General features: G+C 45.4%; 1 protein-coding gene across 1 annotated transcript in view; it reads right to left on the bottom strand.

Moving 5' to 3' along the window:
* The window catches only part of LOC126260424 (gametogenetin-like), a 725449-nt gene that overhangs the window by 276091 nt on the left and 430216 nt on the right, over window positions 1–19142 (bottom strand). The window contains exon 3 of the mRNA XM_049957753.1: window positions 4251–4285. The gene's annotated coding sequence lies outside the window, so the exon portion shown is untranslated. The remainder of the gene's footprint in view (window positions 1–4250; window positions 4286–19142) is intronic.

The following is a 19142-nucleotide window of genomic DNA, read 5'->3' as shown; positions in this document are numbered from 1 at the left end:
TTCGTCCTTCCTTCCAACTCTGACCCCCCTCCTCTTTCCCTGCCCTCCTCCCTTGTGCTGCCTCTCCTTCCCCTCCCCCCTCCCCCCCGGCTGTTTCCTCCCTCCTTCACCCCCCGTCCTTCACACTTCTCCTTTCCCAGTCCTTCCGCTCCTTCCCCATCTCCTGCCCCTTGGTGTATACCGACACCACCCCTTCCACCGCCTCCTGCCCCCCCCCCCCGCACCTCCTCCATCAAGCCCCCATCTCTCTTTCCTCCCTCCCTCCTCTCTGTCCTCCCCTCCATTGGCAGGCCCTTTAACTTTTAATGCAGTTACTTTGTCGTGTTTGGTGCTCGCCGTGTATGTACCACAAGTACAGTGTGCGTTCAGTGTCGCCAACCCAAAGCGTGAACGCTGTTCTTAATTATGCTATTCGCACCTACAGTGCCATTTTAACTGTATGTCGACTTTATGTAAACGTGCCTCGTCAGACTACCCCTTTTTGTGTATATTTTAACTCCAATTTTTTCCCCTTACGTGAAAATTCATCTTTTATCCCCATATTTTGTATATGTGCTGTTCTCCAGTGACGTTTTATGTAATCCATTGGCTGAAGAGCAGCGAACTGCGCCGTTGGCAGCAAACCCCTTTTCTCGTGGGACAAATGGTTCAAATGTCTCTGAGCACTATGGGACTTAACTTCTGAGGTCATCAGTCCCCTAGAACTTAGAACTACTTAAACCTAACAAACCTAAGGACATCACATACACCCATGCCCGAGGCAGGATTTGAACCTGCGACCGTAGCGGTCGCGCGGTTCCAAACTGTAGCGCCTAGAACCGCTCAGCCACAACGGCCGGCTCGTGGGACAGGGGAATGAAATGACAATAACGGAAAGGAAACCATATGAGCCGCCAGGTTAAAGTTCATTCCCAGAGGGCAGACTTTCAGTATGAAGAGCTGCTGCGGCTAGTCTCTGCCGGGTGGAGCCGGCACGGCCAGCTGTGGCGTGCAGAGGCAGAGCTCGGGGCGTGGCGGGCGTCCTCGCTCCAGCCGCGTCTCGCTGCGGCCTGGCGGTCACGGCCACCCTGCCTGCCGGCCTGCCTGCCTGCCCACTGCCCGCTGCTCACGTGTCTCGCCGCGTGCAGCCGCCTCCACTCATCTCATCTCAGCAGATCGCCTCGCGCGGTTTTTCCCACGGCACTTGTCGTAAATACTTTGCGCTCTATCTGTTTTTCCTCAGCTCCCCACTCCCCACCCCTCCCCCCTCCTGCAGCTTGCGTCACCACTGCACCACCGCACCAACAATAAAACACTTACACTCTCCTCTTCGGCGTATTTCAAAATAATAGCTTGTCTGGAGCTACTGGGCGGCAAACGTGTTTTGCAAACCCTGACAGAACCAGTTCTCCTCCACGAACCCTTTCGTCGTGAGTTCGCTCCTCCGTGCTCATTTTCCGAAAACGAGAATGTAAAAGTACAGTACATGCACGGAGGCAGATATCACGAACGCCGTAAAAGCATACACAGTGCTCTAAAATTACCCTTACAAACTTCTAGGGCTAGGAGACGGAGTAAACGAAAATTTGAACTGGACCCTATGTCCAGAACGTAAAGTTTCTGTGCTGCAGCCGTTTTAAATCGTATTTGCTTGGTGGGTTTGCGACAGGATGCAGGGTGTTTAAGCCGGATCCGCTGTGGTGTCATTTGACGTCCATCCTATCTCTCTGACCTGGTTCGAACCTCATGCGAGTGAGTGTTAGAGCAACCTGATTTTGTACGTGTTTGCAGAATACACCGACATAACGTTTCTGACCGGCCGCTGTGGCCTAGCGGTTCTAGGCGCTTCAGTTCGGAACTGCGCTGCTGCTACGGTCGCAGGTTCGAATTCTGCCTTGGGCATGGATGTGTGTGATGTTCTTAGGTTAGTTAGGTTTAAGTAGTTCTAAGTCTAGGGGAGTGATGACCTCAGATAAGTCCCATAGTGCTCAGAGCCATTTGAACATGCAGCTACAATAATATCATATGCACAAAAATATCTCTCATACTACTATTTTTAGTCGGTTCTATACCGAAGAGAAGCAATAGTAGACACTTTATCAGTGTTCTTGAATACGCTTTCGAACTGAAGCCAGCTATGCCGTTCGTTGTAAATACGAACACAAACAATTACTAGCACTGACTAATTTCTCAGCGGTGGGCTACACAATGACGTACAACTTTTTAAGTAATAACAAAAATGGACATATTTGGCACAGGGAGCCTTATTTGCCGTATACAGAATAGCACTGTTTTCCGTCTATCAGTCAATGTTTTTACTTCGTAATAACAGGACACCGGCGCTCAACTTCAGATCATATCTCGTAGTCACAGAGTAACCAGTCTTAATGAAACTATCGGTTCATATGATATTGCCCGAAACCGATAGTTTTCGAAATAAAAACAGCGACTGACAGACAGAAAACATTTTTTAAAGAAAGTTACGGTCATCTTTGACCGCAAAATTATTTATTGTAAAATTCACTATACCAATTTCGCCTGTGTGTCCGTTATCAAGTGGAGCACTGCAAAAAGTTTTTATGTGCCCTGAAGCGCACTTTTCGAACTACTGCATTTGTTAATGGCAACATGGCCGAAATTGCAGCTGCAATAGAATATTTTATAAATGATTAATTTTGCTGTCGATGGCGGCGATGATCTCCTTTAAGAAATGACTTGTACGTTTCTGTCATTAATATTCTTTCTTCTGCTACTTAGGATTACGATTCCAGTGTATTAAAAAATGCTCCACTTTAGTCGCTGCATTTAAGGGAAATCTGGATCGAACCCCAGTTCAAACTGGCTCTGAGCGCTATGCGACTTAACTTCTGAGGTCATCAGTCGCCTAGAACTTAGAACTAATTAAACCTAACTAACCTAAGGACATCACACACATCCATGCCCGAGGCAGGATTCAAACCTGCGACCTAGCGGTCGCCCGGCTCCAGACTGTAGCGCCTAGAACCGGCAGCCACTCCAGCCGGCGAACCCCGGTTCACCTATATTTATTAATATAAAGAGGTGCTTGCAGTTCAAATCAGGCGAATGCCTGGCTCCTACCTAGAGCAGAACTGCATAAATTGTCTTACACGTTCTCCCTAACAGAATGTAATTTGTGACCATGCTTATGAGGAATAATACAATGATTATCAACAACTCGTGTCGCACACCGATTCACCATAAACATCATTTATTTCATTCACTCGTTAGTTAAATGTGCCTCAAATAGAAGCCCACCATCTTGCTGTCGTGATCTCGCATAAAATGATTGCTAAGGTGAATGTTATTCTGATGCTTAGGTTTGAGTCATGGTTGGAGGCTAACGACAAAATTGTGTACAATAGCTTCGCATACTAACTAGTTTCTCAGGAAGTGAGTTAGGCAAGACGACATATACTGCTCCGTCGCTGGTCGCTGATGTGTTACGTATGGTAACACTGGGTCACTAAACTGCCGTCATATCGCGTATGACAGATATTGAAGCACTATTAAATGATCTTTCAGATATTTGACTACTTCATGCACTCCGAACTGAAGACTTCTTCGTTCCGACTGAAGGTATAGGCGTGGAATTTTCATTTCTGAAAGGAATCAAATATCATTATATTTATACCGGAAAGATGAATTCTCCGAACAAATGCAAAATGGCGCAGGTGTTGCAATTTAAATCGTCTCGGGACAGTTTGGTAACATAATGTCGACTCAGAAAGACAAAAATAATTACTGTACAATTCAGATTATGGTTTATACTTATTTTACTGTGTGATTCATGCTGAACTAACCTTGGACCGCATGAGAAACGTTAGAAACTTCAGTCACATTACGCAGTGTTCTGTACCTATAACCACACGCACACACTGAGTCACGTGAGGATGACATCTTTTGGTTTTAATTTTGAGTCCTTTTCTCTCTTTGCACAAGTTAGTCCAAAACCAGGGGTAATTGGTTCAAAAATGGCTCCGAGCACTATGGGACGTAAGATCTGAGGTCATCAGTCCCCTAGAACTTAGAACTACTTAAACCTAACTAACCTAAGGACAGCACACACATCCATGCTCGAGGCAGGATTCGAACCTACGACCGTAGCAGTCGCGCGGTTCCGGACTGAAGCGCCTAGACTGCGCGGCCACCGCGACCGGTAGGGGGAACTGGAAATAACCCATTTGATATTATGAAGCGAATAGTTTTCAAATGCTACATCATGGTACAAGTGGGTAAAAAGCATTACTTACGCGAATCTGCAGCCATGCACGTGGCTAGCTTTCACCTGCAACAAAGGAAATACGATTTTAGTTAAGAGCTACATCTATGCGGTATTTATTGCATTCACAACGCACACCAATAGCACCAACCAAGAGATAATGAAATTTAAGAGTAAATTTGGAGAAAAAAAACAAAACATAAAACACACAAACTTTACGAAGGAACACTAATAAGAGGGACTGTTAGACACGCCATGTGTAAGAGTGAATTCAGTTGTAAAAAGCTTGATTTCTAGTACCCCCAACACATAATGTAATTATGTAATTTCACTTGCCGCAAATAGGTTACAGTCCCAATCTTTCCGTCTGAAAGGTTCGAAATATTAAATATTGCTAAAAAAACAGGGCAAGCACAATGAGGATAAAACCATCGGTAAATAAACAATAATGAGCCAAAACATTACGACCACGTGCTTAATAACTATTTGGTCCACGTTTGGAATGCAGTGTAGCAGGGGTTCTGCGTACAACGGATTGGAAAAATCTAGGGCACGTTTTCTGATATATGAGACACCAGCTGTTTACGAACAGGTCACGCAATTCCCGTAAATTACGGGGGTACACTATGTGATCAAAAGTATCCGGACACCCACAACATACGGTTTTCATATTAGGTGCATTGTGCTGCCACCTACTACCAGGTACTCCGCATCAGCGACCTCAGTAGTCATTAGACATCGTGAGAGAGCAGAATGGGGCGCTCCACGGAACTCACGGAATTCGACCGTGGTCAGGTGATTGGGTGTCACTTGTGTCATACGTTTGTAGGCGAGATTTCCATACTCCTAAACATCCCTAGGTCCACTGCTTCCGATGTGACAGTGGAGCGGAAACGTGAAGGGACACGTACAGCACAAAAGCGCACAGGCTGACCTCATCTGTTGACTGATTGAGACCGCCGACTGTTGAAGAGGGTCGTAATGTGTAATAGGCAGACATCTATCCAGACCATCACACAGGAATTCCAAACTGCATCAGGATCCCCTGCAAGTACTATGACAGTTAGGCGGGAGGTGAGAAAACTTGGATGTCATGGTCGAGTGGTTGCTCATAAGCCACACATCACGCCGGTAAATGCCAAATGACGCCTCGCTTGGTGTAAGAAGCGTAAACATTGGACGATTGAACAGTGGGCAAACGCTGTGTGGAGTGACGAATCATGGTACACAATGTGGCGATCCGATGGCAGGGTGTGGGTGTGGTGAATGTCCGGTGAACGTCATCTGCCAGCGTGTGTAACATTCGGAGGCGGGGGTGTTATGGTGTGGTCGTATTTCTCAAGGAGGGGGCTTGCACCCCTTGTTGTTTTGCGTGGCACTATCACAACACAGGCTTACATTATGTTTTAAGGACTTTCTCGCTTCCCAGTGTTGGAGAGCAATTAGGGGATGGCGATTGCATCTTTCAGCACGATCGAGCACCTGTTCATAATGCACGGCCTGTGGCGGAGTGGTTACACGACAGTAACATGTCTGTAATGGACTGGCCAGCACATAGTCCTGACCTGAATCCTATAGAACACCTTTGGGATGTTTTGGAATGCCGACATCGATACCTCTCCTCAGTGTAGCACTCCGTGAAGAATGAGCTGCCATTCCCCAAGAAACGTTGCAGCACCTGATTGAACGAATGCCTGCGAGAGTGGAAGCTGTCCTCAAGGCTAAGGGTGGGGCAACACCATATTGGATTCCAGCATTACCGATGGAGGGCGGTAAGTCATTTTGAGCCAAGTGTCTGTATACTTTTGATAACATAATGTAGTTTGTGAGCGCGGAGCTGGCGCCAGATAGGGCCCCAGATGTCCAGATGTGTTTCATCAAGTTCATATCAGGTGAAATCCAAGAGGCCAAAGTATGTTCGCTGTCATGCATATCAGTTCACTGTAACGCCTTTTCGGCCTTACCACGGGGATAGTTATCCTGCTGGAAGATGCCATCGTCGCCGAAGAAATATCTACATCTACATTTACACTCCGCAAGCCACCCAACGGTGTGTGGCGGAGGGCACTTTACGTGCCACTGTCATTACCTCCCTTTCCTGTTCCAGTCGCGTATGGTTCGCGGGAAGAACGACTGCCGGAAAGCCTCCGTGCGCGCTCAAATCTCAGGCATGAAGCAATGCAAGTAGCACACATTAACGTTAACGTAGTCCACATCTGTCACGGCGTCTTCGAATACTGCCACAGCAACAAGGAAGCCCAGGTGAATGTCCCCCCAGTAGCATAATATTTCCCCCTCGGACTGCGTCCTCGGCACGGTGCATGTTCCGAGCAGCCGGTCTCGTGGATGAGAGTGTATCCAAACGCGGTCATCGACTTGGTATAACGTGAAACATGATTCATCCCAACCACGTGACATTTTCCTATTGATCTACGGTACAATCACGATGATTTGTGCCTGTTGTAATCGTAACTGGAGATGTCATCGTGTCAACTTGGAAGAATTTAGGGGTTGTTTGCTGCGGAGGCCCATGTTCCACAGTATGCGCAGAATGGTGTGTTGCAACACTTGTGCTTGTAACAGCATTGCACTCTGTCATCACATCTGGCACAGATCACTGACCGTCCTGCTTTGCAGAGCGTGCAAGAGTCCGACCTCCATTTGTGATGACACATGGACATAAGATACCATACCATCTTCTCGTGATTTCACAGTCCTTCAGTCACTTTCCAGGGCTGCTCACGCAGTAGGACGCAAACAGCAAGCCAGCTTCGCCGTTTCCGAGATGCTCGTTCGCAGGAGCCGGGCCATAACAATCTTCTCTTTGTCAAAATCGTTCAGGTCGGTGGATTTCCGTGTTTTTGTCCTGTATCGTCGTTCCGTATTTGTCTCTCTTCCTTTGTACTGGTTGGTTGCATTTAAAATGACGGTGTTAAGAGTGCTGCAGTGTGGGCTGTATACATTGCAGTACGCTGAAATATTAATCGGTGCGCTAGCGGAGTAAGCTGAAACAATAATAGTTCCGCTTTCTGCGACCAGGTGAAAATATGGCGCTCAAAACGATAGTAACGTCAAATATTTCCTGTTTTGACGTCAGTATGCTGCTTTGTTGCTTGGCGGTACGTATTGATTTCTTTTGTGAAGTGACTGTTAGTGTAATGGACCAGGAAGGTAGAACGTTTCCGTACGGAATACAATAGCTATTCAGAAGAACGACCGTGCAATGCTGGTCAAGTTGTTTTATCAGAACGGCAATAGTACCGCTGCATTGCAGGAATGTCGCCGACAGGAACAGCCTCAACATCCTACTTATAAAGTTTGGTAGCCTTGCAGCAAATACACAAAAAGAGAGAGAGAGAGAGAGAGAGAGAGCGACAGAGCACTTAGGAATTATCCGAATGGGACGGAAATCGGTATATGTATAGACAAATAAATGATTACAATTTCAGGAAAATGGCATTATTTATTCAAGAGAATGAGTTTCACTAATGGAGCAAGACAGTAACGCGTTGGTCCACCTCTGGCCATCAAGCAAGCAGTTATTCGGCTTGGTACTGTCTGGTACAGATATTCGATGTCCTCCAGAGGGAAATCGCACCAAATTTCTTCCAACTGACGCGTTAGATCGTTAGAATTCCGAGCTAGTTGGAGGGCCCAGCCCATAATGCTCCAAACGTTTTCAACTGGGGTGACAACGGCGATCTTGCTGGCCAAGTAGGTTTTGGAAAGTACAAAGACGGTAGAACATCTCTCTCTGTGCGGTTGGGCATTATCTCGCTGAAATGTTAGTCCAGAATGGCTTGCCATGAAGGGCAACAAAACGGGGCATAGAATATCGTCGACAAATGGCTGTGTTGTAAGAGGTGCCGCGGATGACAGCCAAACGAGTCCTGCTCTGAAAAGAAATGGCACCATACACTACCACTCGTGTTCATCGAGCCGTATAGCGGGCAACAGTCAGGGTGGTATCCCACCAGTGTCGTGGGCGTCTCTAGACACGTCTTCGGCCTGGAATCTCATCGACTGGAGTAGAATTGTATTCAGTGATGTCCCTCTTCGAACCGAGTCCCGATGATCAACGACGACGTGTCTGGAGACGCCTCAGAAAGTGATGGGCCCTCCATGGTAAGCCATCTTCGGCTCACATTTCAGCAAAATAATGCCCACCTGCACACGACGAGAGTATCTAAATGGTTCAAATGGCTCTGAGCACTATGGGACTTAACATCTGAGATCATCAGTCCCCTAGAACTTAGAAGTACTTAAACCTAATTAACCTAAGGACATCACACATATCCATGCCCGAGGCAGGATTCGAATCTGCGACCATAGCACTCGACGAGAGTTTCTACTGTATCTCTTGTCTTCGTGCATGAGAAATCCTACCTTGCCCAGCATGATCACCGGATCTCTCTCCAACTGAGAACGTTTGGTGCATTATAGGCAGGGTCCTCCAAGTAGCTCGGGATTTTGACGTCCTAACGCACCACTTAGACATAATGTCGCACTATATCCCTCGGGAGGACATCCAAGAACTCTAGTAATCAATGCCGGACCGAATTACTACTTGCATAGGGGCCAGAGGTGGACCAATGCTTTACTGAATTGTGCAATTTATGAAGCTCCTCTTGAACAAACTATCCAATTTTTGTGGAAGTGTAATCATTTGTATGTCTGTATATATGCATCACATCTACCGGTTTCCGCCGCATTCATCGTATTCACATAATTCTTGCGTGGCGCGTCTTTTTTTGTTTTTGTTTTTTGTAGTATAGTTTTCTTTCGATACTCATTCGAATAGGATATGATTAAGTATTATAATAATCCTCTGTTACACGTAGCAACGTTATTCCCGTAAAGTGGACATTGCAAAATCGCCACGAACACTATATCTTGCGCAATGAACAACAGCTTGCAAACTTAACTAGGTGTGTCGTTAGTGGGAAGCTGAAAGGGATGCAGTGCTACCATCTGCATGTGCTCGGAACGTTACCTTCTCACGCAAAAGAAAGGAAAAATATTTTGAGGAGTCTTTGCACATTACTTTCCTGTGTGGGTGAGAGTAAATACATCACTCTTAAAGTCACATATGTTTTGCATCACTTCAGCAAAAAAACACTGAGGCGAGCTGCTACGACGGAAGTAACTTCAGTGTCTGCCCACTTCATGTGAAACCAATAACGGACTTCGGCAAACACGCCGCCGACTTATTGCCTGTTTCTGAATACGGCGTGCAACATGAGAGCACACAAATATTGTCTGACGTGTCGTTACCTCGCGCACGTGATACGGCAATCCCATTGCCGCGGCGGCCTCCGCCGCGCCCACGCCGTAAAATTTCCGGGGCCGGGTGTCGGTTGTGTACGGCAGAGTTCGCCGAGGTGATTGGCGAACGAGGCCATCGGAGTGCATTAGCGGCCGCTGTCAAACGCACGGTCCGTGGGTCGCGCAAGGACGCCGTCTGCCGGGAGGAGCGGACCCCAGCGCTTATAAACAGGTGCTCGCATGTAGCTTCCTACATCAACACACGAGGCCGCATTTACGAGCAGGCTGTCTACGCTGTATGGTCCCAAAGAACAAGTACTTATATAAATTAATATCTCTGGTTTAATATTGTGATAGCACTGGAAGACCTAAGTCGAAACAAAGCCCAGGGAGTAGACAACATTCCATTAGAACTACTGACAGCCTTGGGAGAGCCAGTCCTGACAAAACTCTACCATCTGGTAAGCAAAATGTATGAGACAGGCGAAATACCCTCAGACTTCAAGAAGAACATAATAATTCCAATCCCAAAGACAGCAGGCGTTGACAGATGTGAAAATGACCGAACTATAAGTTTAATAAGTCACGGCTACAAAATACTAACGCGAATTCTTTAGAGACGAATGGAAAAACTGGTAGAAGCCGACCTCGGGGAAGATCAGTATGGATTCCGTAGAAATATTGGAGCGCGTGAGGCAATACTGACCCTAAGACTTATCTTAGAAGCTAGATTAAGGAAAGGCAAACCTACGTTTCTAGCATTTGTAGACTTGGAGAAAGCTTTTGACAATGTTGACTGGAATATTCTCTTCCAAATTCTGAAGGTGGCAGGGGTAAAATACAGGGAGCGAAAGGCTATTTACAATTTGTACAGAAACCAGATGGCAGTTATAAAAGTCGAGGGTCATGAAAGGGAAGCAGTGGTTGGGAAGGGAGTGAGACGGGGTTGTAGCCTCTCCCCGATGTTATTCAATCTGTATATTGAGCAAGCAGTAAAGGAAAGAAAATAAAAATTCGGAGTAGGTATTAAAATCCATGGAGAAGAAATAAAAACTTCGAGGTTCACCGATGACATCGTAATTGTGTCAGAGACAGCAAAGGACTTGGAAGAGCAGTTGAATGGAACTGACAGTGTCTTGAAAGGGAGGATATAAGATGAACATCAACAAAAGCAAAACGAGGATAATGGAATGTAGTCGAATTAAGTCGGGCGATGCTGAGGGAATTAGATTAGGAAATGAGACACTTAAAGTAGTAAAGGAGTTTTGCTATTTGGGGAGCAAAATAACTGATTATGGTCGAAGTAGAGAGGATATAAAATGTAGACTGGCAATGGCAAGGAAATCGTTTCTGAAGAAGAGAAATTTGTTAACATCGAGTATAGATTTAAGTTTCAGGAAGTCGTTTCTGAAAGTATTTGTATGGAGTGCAGCCATGTATGGAAGTGAAACATGGTCGATAAATAGTTTTTACAAGAAGAGAATAGAAGCTTTCGAAAGAATGCTGAAGATTAGATGAGTAGATCACATAAGTAATGAGGAGGTATTGAATAGAATTGGGGAGAAGAGGAGTTTGTGGCACAACTTGACTAGCAGAAGGGATCGGTTGGTAGGACATGTTCTGAGGCATCAAGGAATCACCAATTTAGTATTGGAGGGCAGCGTGGAGGGTAAAAATCGTAGAGGGAGACCAAGAGATGAATACACTAAGCAGATTCAGAAGGATGTAGGCTGCAGTAGGTACTGGGAGATGAAGAAGCTTGCACAGGATAGAGTAGCATGGAGAGCTGCATCAAACCAGTCTCAGGACTGAAGACCACAACAATAATATTGTGATGCGGGTCCTCTTGTCCTCCTCAGAACTTTTGTAGCTGATCTGCTACGTTCAATTTTTTTTCTAGCTCAGTAAACAAACTAAACTCGCTGTGCCTGATTGTAGCATGTACAACTATTACTGGATATAAACGTGGAGTGTGTCTTGAACTCTGCTGGAGAACCTATCAATGAGGTCTACAAGACTTTGTCTCTTCCTCAAGAGCTTAAACCAGAGAGGGCAATGATGTTGGGAGTCTGGAGCAAAGTCGACGTTCTGAGTCATCCGAATCCATCGGGTTCAGGTCTGTACCCCGCCCCCTTTTTTTTTTACTCTCCATGTTCAGTCCTTATGCTAACTGGACTGCTGATAGCAATTTTGAGCTCACGAGCAATTCCTTCCGCTGATTTGAAGCAATTTTCTAACAACCTCCTTCCGCAATGTTCATGGCTGCCTGATCGTCAATATATGAGGTACGCTACACTATGCATCTGTTCCATGAGTTGAGCTCCTGTACCTTCATGACTGAATGACAGTACACTGTATAGAGTGGCACAACGTTTGTTGTACGTACTTTGCATCCATTCATGGACTTTAAGTTCCCAAACAACGATGGACTTTTTGTGGATGACAATGCACCATGACAGTGACCACAGTTGTTTGAAGAACATCCTGGACAATTCGAGAGAATGATTTGGCCATCCAGATCGAGCGATATGAATCCTACCAAGAATGTATGGGACGTAATCGAGAGGTGAGTTCGTACACAAAGTCGTGCACCGGCAGCATTTTCACAGTTATGTACAGCTACAGAGGCAGCATGGCACAGTATATCTGCAGGGGACTTTCAACGGCTAGTTGAGTCCATGCCAGGTCGAGTTGCTGCATTACGTCGGGCACACTCCGTGTGTGTTATAAGATTTAAAAGAAACCATGGCAAGGGTATTGGTAGATTCATCTGTCTTTTCGCATGCCTTTCTTGTAGAAGAGTGTGAACTGTGCTTTCTTGCAACTTCTGTAAAAAGTTTTATGTTTGAGAAATATGACTATGGTAAAAGAGGAGATAAGTAAGTCGCAAGTTCGGTATTGAATCTGACATGGCTATCACTGGGCTCTCGACTTGTGTTCAGTTCTAGTGATTTCAGTTATTCCTCCACTGGCAGTAACATCTACGTCATTCATCTTTGCAGTGGTGTAAGAATTAAATTGGGGAAATACTCCTGGATTTTCCTTTGTAAAGGAACATTTTAGAACGCAGTTCAACAATACTTATTTTGCTTTGCTACCCTCAGTTCCAGTTCAAAAATGGCTCAAATAGCTCTGAGCACTATGGGACTTAACAGCAGAGGTCATCAGTCCCCTAGAACTTAGAACTACTTAAACCTAACCAACCTAAGGACATCACACACATCCATGCCCGAGGCAGGATTCGAACCTGCGACCGTAGCAGTCGCGCGGTTCCTGACTGTAGCGCCTAGAACCACTCGTCCACACCGTCCGGCCTCAGTTACAGTTCCTGCATTTGCATAAGGCCAGGATTTCTTTGAGTCTTGTACGTAGATGATCTGAGGCTGGCAACTAAAATTTTGCCAGGTCAATCTTCTGTAGATATAGTCACCGCGATTTGGACAACTGGAACTTCTGTAACAAGAAGATTATACTTTTCATGGTAAGAGATCGTTCTCATGCGGACAGTGTCAGGTATCTGTAATTTTAGGTGTTTTATACTGCGTTTTTTTCAGTATTGTACATGTTTTAACTCTTTTCTAACGTAGATGGTATTAATTTTGAATATGTTCTAACATTTTGGTGAAACACAAGACTTTTTTTAAAGTTTGTGTATTGATAATATTCTGTCGCAGAAAAATGCATTGACCACCAATAAATACTTTTCATTCCTAAAACGTAAGCTCGGGAATGAGGAGGCTACAATAGTAAAAAGCGCAGATGTAATTCTTTTGTGTGGTCACACTCGGCTGGATTTCTCTGTGGACAACTAATCTGTATTCTATCAGATTTTATCAAGATTTTATCAATAACATCAAATTCAGTTATGACTTTCAGAAGAAAGGTAATGCGAAAGTTCCCCAATGATACTGTCATTGTTGGAGGAGACTATAAACGGCTGTCTGGCGTCTCGTGTGGAGCGGTATTTGAGTCCGCACGCAGCTCACGCAAGTGTCTGTCTACTGGGGGTTGAGCAGCTCAGAAGGAACCTTTTTGGATCGCGGCCTGGTCTTGCTAGCCGAGGACGTCAGCTCGCCGAAATTGCTTGGGCCGCATTTACTTTGCGTAGCGTTCCTTTGTCCACTGAAGAATCGGTGCTACCCTCGAACTGTGCGGCGCCGAGCCATAATGTGTATTTCGACCAGCCCTATTTTGTGCTACTTTGGGTGGTAGACGTGGCCACATACACCGTCCTTTACTCTCCTGTGCCCGGCGCAGGAACAATGGTGAGTGCCATGCAGTTAAATGTGCGCCGTGGTTCTTGAAAACCCCCTGTGCTTTGCTGCAGAACTTCGTTTGATGTTCTCTACCGTGTGTTGTTTTGACTTGCACTGCTACCCCTTCTTTGACTGAGCCCTTAACGTGGGTCAGTCTCCTGGTAATATGGACGTGCCCGAGTTAAGCATTTCCTCGAGTGTAGGGGAGTTACGTTTTTATCGTATTCTGTTGGCAAAATCTTTGATGTTTCACCTGCACTACCAGTGATTGCTTTTTCTAGCTTTTTTTTAAAATTTTCTATTGCCTGTTAACCTTGATCTGTACCTGCATTACCGGTACGTGCACTTTCCCGGTTTCAGTCTTTCTTAGTGTTTTTCCGTGCCAATAAATGTTAAAAAGGTCCATATCTGTGCCGTAATTTATGACGTTATGTAAATTCTACTTTGTTAACTGCAGGTACGTGGGGTCAGGCGGAATGTCTGTCCTCATTTCCTCGGTCTTTTTCGGAGCCCCTATACTCTTTACCATTTATGTAATGTAAATTTAATGCATTTCTCTGTGTATATTATGTTTCAGAATTTGTCCTGAATCGAGCAACTGTCTGGGGCGCCGTCTTAAATAGAGATAGTTACTATATTTGCCTAAGTCATATGCTTCAGTCCCTTTGGTTGGCTTGAATTTTGTTTTTGTGATTGGTAACGCCTGGTGATTTGTCAATGCTCTTTTTCATAATTTTAGAAGTCACACATTCTTTTATTTTTAGCTCTTTGGCGTTTTAAACATATTGTAAAATCATTGTTTAATTCAGTAAATGCCTCTGGGCGATTTTCTAATGCTTATAAAGTTCCAAGAATTTGTTTTGGTTTCATTCAAAAAAGGAATTCTGTTCTATTATAAAAACTGTTTTTTCTTTAATTTTATTAATTTATTTGGGGTATTCCCCTGAACTTTATGATTTGTACTTACTCTTTCTTAACTTGGGCTCTGTAGCGAGTAAGTATTAGTGATCTCTATAACTTAAAATTTAACCTCTGTGGCGTATAAATAAATATTTAAGAGATTATTTTTCTTATGCTCAGAACCTTACCACTTCCAAATCCTAGCTCCCAACGATTTCAGAAATTATGTGTTTCATTTTGTGAGACTGATTTTCATACATCTATTGACGTTTCTGAAATTCCAATTTCGTAACAAGTTACTAGTTTGTAAGCAAATCTGGAACTGTTAGCAATGTGTAGTTGCCGGAACATCTGCTGGAATCCATATGAGTGCAATCAAAATGCTACAGCGTCCACATCAGTGATGCAACAATTAGAATTACTTAATCCTATTCGTACGTTAAGGCGGGAATTCGATCCTATTTAGAGCTGTATTTAAGTAAGGCGGCGTATGAAGCTGATTTGCCGGCCGAAGTGGCCGTGCGGTTCTAGGCGCTGCAGTCTGGAAGCGCGAGACCGCTACGGTCGCAGGTTCGAATCCTGCCTCGGGCATGGATGTGTGTGATGTTCTTAGGTTAGTTAGGTTTAACTAGTTCTAAGTTCTAGGGGACTAATGACCTCAGAAGTTGAGTCCCATAGTGCTCAGAGCCATTTGAACCATTTTTGAAGCTGATTTATATTTCCTTCACCGACAGGGAGTCAATTACGTCGTCGGACATACACGGCACATCACCTGGGAGGAATAGGATAAAGAACATTACTGTACTCTATAAACCACTGTGAAGCCTATGGCACGTACCACCTATCACGGTTTCTTCCCGTTGCATTTACATATGGAGCGCCGGGATGGTTCAAATGGCTCTGAACACTATGGGACTTAACATCTGTGGTCATCAGTCCCCTAGAACTTAGAACTACTTAAACCTAACTAACGTAAGGACATCACAAACAATCCCGAGGCAGGATTCGAACCTGCGACCGTAGCGGGCACGCGGTTCCAGACTGAAGCGCCTAGAACCGCACGGCCACACCGGCGGGCAGCGCCGGAAGAATGACCATTTAAATGCTTCTACGCTTGCTGTAATTAGTTTAATCTTGTCTTTACGGCAACTACGGTAAGGATACGTAGCGGATGGCAGTCTGTTCCCAGATTGCTTCAAACTTAAGCAGGCTTTCGCCAGAAGTTTGGGGTAAGTCTTCAAGTGTCTGCCCGTTCAGTTTCTTCAGCACCTCCATGACACTTTTCCAAGAGTCAAACAAAGCTGTGATTATTCGTGCCGGTTTTTTTTCTTTTAGACGCTTACAGATTGTTACAGCCAAGTGTTTGCGTCAGTTGGCTGATTCCAAATGTATCTCATTGATATTGTAATCATGGTATAGTATGTTTTTGTTTTCGTATTGTGTAGTGCAGAACTTTACATTTCTGAACACTGGATGTCTGTTGACAATTTTGATCTTTTCACGATCTGACTGAATATTCCTATTGTGTAGTTTTTTTTAAGGCGGTACTTCATTACTGGATAACTGTATCACCTGCAAAATGACTGAGGTTACCTTATACATAAGGTGAGACAGCCCATCATTTCTTCAGTTCAGATGCATACCAGGTTCGAACTCTTAGGCGAATCGGCGAAATTCCGCGAGTAATGACGATAATGGCCATGCGGCACTACATTATTATTGTGTGGTTACGTTGAGAATTTGGGTCTGACGGGAGGCGAGCTAGAATAGTCCTTGTCGCTGCGCTGACCACTGTCTCCAGAAGCGCATCTGCCTAGTAAGCAACAGAACACGGTTCGAATCCCGGTCCGGTACAAATTTTCAACTTTTCCATTGATTTAAATCAATGCCCGCTCGTAGCCAATGCTTGTAATATCTTTGTGTCTTAACTATTAAATATAGTCTGCCAGGACATTAATACGCAACGTACGGATAACGTGATAAATTCCTTCATTTTTCAGACGGATGTATACTGGATTTGAATACTTATCTGAGCGAAGTGCAAGTTTGCCTGTGATAATTCTACTCTTACTGTACGGCTGTTCCGGCGGCCGGAGCGCCGTTCTAGAGATATGTCGGTGGCTGGCGGGCGAGCAGAGCAGATTTATCGCCGGCCTCATTATACAGGACTGCAAGCTGGGTCCAACCTCCCTGGCTCACAAGTTAGGGCGACACGGCACGGCTTGTGCCGTTAATCTGTTTTACGCGAGAAGGCCGACGCAACAAGAACGCTTCAGAGACCCTAACAGGCACCTGTGGCCCAATTTATGCCACTTCCGTGGCTGCTTTTCTTGCTGCCCTTGACTTCCCCAACAAGCGAAAAAGTGAACTGCGCACGACATTAGACACAAGCCCCAGAGCATCGGGGATGGAATCCATCTGTCTCCCTGATTTGTCCTGTTAGTTATTTCCACAGAGTGAGTTTAACTGAATGACGGGTTGATTCATTCAATATCGTTTGCCCTTCTGTAATTCCTGAGACATCCTTGCTGAAATGAGGTACTACTCTGCCCTTAATGACAGAGACGTCGACTAGAAGTTAAATTCGATAAATCCTTGTCTTCTGATTACAACAAATACACTTACGAACCAAAACGTTGTGATCACTGTCCACGGCCCACAGCCTACCGCGATACTGAATGCGCCTGTTGACGTTGTGAGCACGTGACGCGATAAGGAGAGTACGTAAGGGGAACAGAGACGAATGGGGGACTATTCTTGAGACGATACGGCACGCAAATGCCGAAATCCACTGACATAAGGGACTTGGACAAATTGCAGATTGTTAGCTCAAGGCTCCTGGAACGAGCTGATAGGCAGTTGGCGTGCTACTAAGAGCATATGGTTCAAGGACGGTGAATCCACAAGCAGGTGACATGGTGCCGCACGTCCACAGCTCATCTCAGTACATGGAGAGCCCAGCGTTGCCCAGCCATGCCACGATCTGTGGCAGTTATGACCACCATGTGCAACGCAAGTGTTTCAGAAATTGGAAATTTGTGGTAAGGTCTTATGGGACCAAACTGCTTACGTCATCGGTCCCTAAGCTTACACACTATTTAATCTAACTAACTGACGCTAAGGACAATACACACACCCATGCCCGAGGGAGGACTCGAAGCTCCGACGGGGGCAGCTGCGCAGACCGTGACAAAACACCTCAGGACGCGCGGCAAGTGTCTCAGAGAACACCAATCAGCGCACATTGCTGAACATGAGGCTTCGCAGCAGACGACGTCTACGTGTTCTCTTGTTAATACAACGACAACGCTACGATTGCAGTGGTCATTGTGTCATCGAGATTGGAGATTGGATAAATGGAAACGTGTCGCACTGCCGGATGAATCACGTTTCTAGTGACACCTAGTCGGTCATCGCGTCAGGACACACCGCCATCCAGGCGAACAGTTACTTGAAACATGCTTCGTGCCACGGATTCACGCCGGAGGGGTAGTTTATGCTAGGGGGTACATTCACGTGGGCTTCCATGGAACCAGTGGTGGTAACTGAGAGCACCATGGCAGCTATTAACTCGAACATTACTGCGTAGCACCTGCATCCCTTCGAGCTTGGTGTCTTCGCTGACGGCGGAGGCATATTCCAACAGGATAACCGTGTCACAGACTCGTGCTGCAGTGGCTTGAGAAACGTGTTACTGAACTGACATTGATGAAAGTCGCCTCATTTGAGCCCAAAACAATACTTCCGCGCCCACAGACCTCCGGCTTGTAACCTATCGGAATGTTGTGGCCAGTGAGTAGACAAACGACGAGAAACCAAAAAAAGAACTTGTCGAATTCATAGGACGCATTATCACGTCTTATCGGTGCATATGTAACAACATAAAGAACATAACTGTACGTTTAGGTTCCAATAGTTTTAAAAGTTCAAAAATGGTTCAAATGGCTCTGAGCACTATGGGACTCAACTGCTGAGGTCATAAGTCCCCTAGAACTTAGAACTACTTAAACCTAACTAACCTAAGGACAACACACACACCCATGCCCGAGGCAGGATTCGAACCCGCGACCGTAGCGGTCGCGCGGTTCCGGACTGTAGCGCCTAGAACCGCTTGGCCACTCCGGCCGGCAGTTTTAAAAGTCTCAAAATTGTTCGCAGATCGCTGCTCTTTAATAATGTGTGAATTAAATCACCTTCTGATGCCCAGTTACATAAATTTGTTAAGAAGTTCTAACGCTTATTGCCTGAAGGTGCCTGGGGAAATTTTCACGATGAAATGCAGTCGGTCATTGACTTTAGACATCGTCTGCCGAACGTCGAACCAATAAAAAAGGTTTAGAAGCAGGTTCTGGACGGAGCTGGTTACTCAATGCTCCTTCTCGTTTCTTTCAAAGTATATCTAGCATTGGCCGCACTAGGTCAGGAATTTTAATCTCTCTAGTCTTATGTGTACTGCTTGGATATCATAGTCCTGGTGTGTGCAGATGGTATTAGAGAAGCAA

The sequence above is a fragment of the Schistocerca nitens genome, chromosome 5 (assembly GCF_023898315.1).
Source record: "Schistocerca nitens isolate TAMUIC-IGC-003100 chromosome 5, iqSchNite1.1, whole genome shotgun sequence".
NCBI lineage: Eukaryota > Metazoa > Arthropoda > Insecta > Orthoptera > Acrididae > Schistocerca > Schistocerca nitens.
This window is presented reverse-complemented; position numbering and strand designations above follow the sequence as displayed.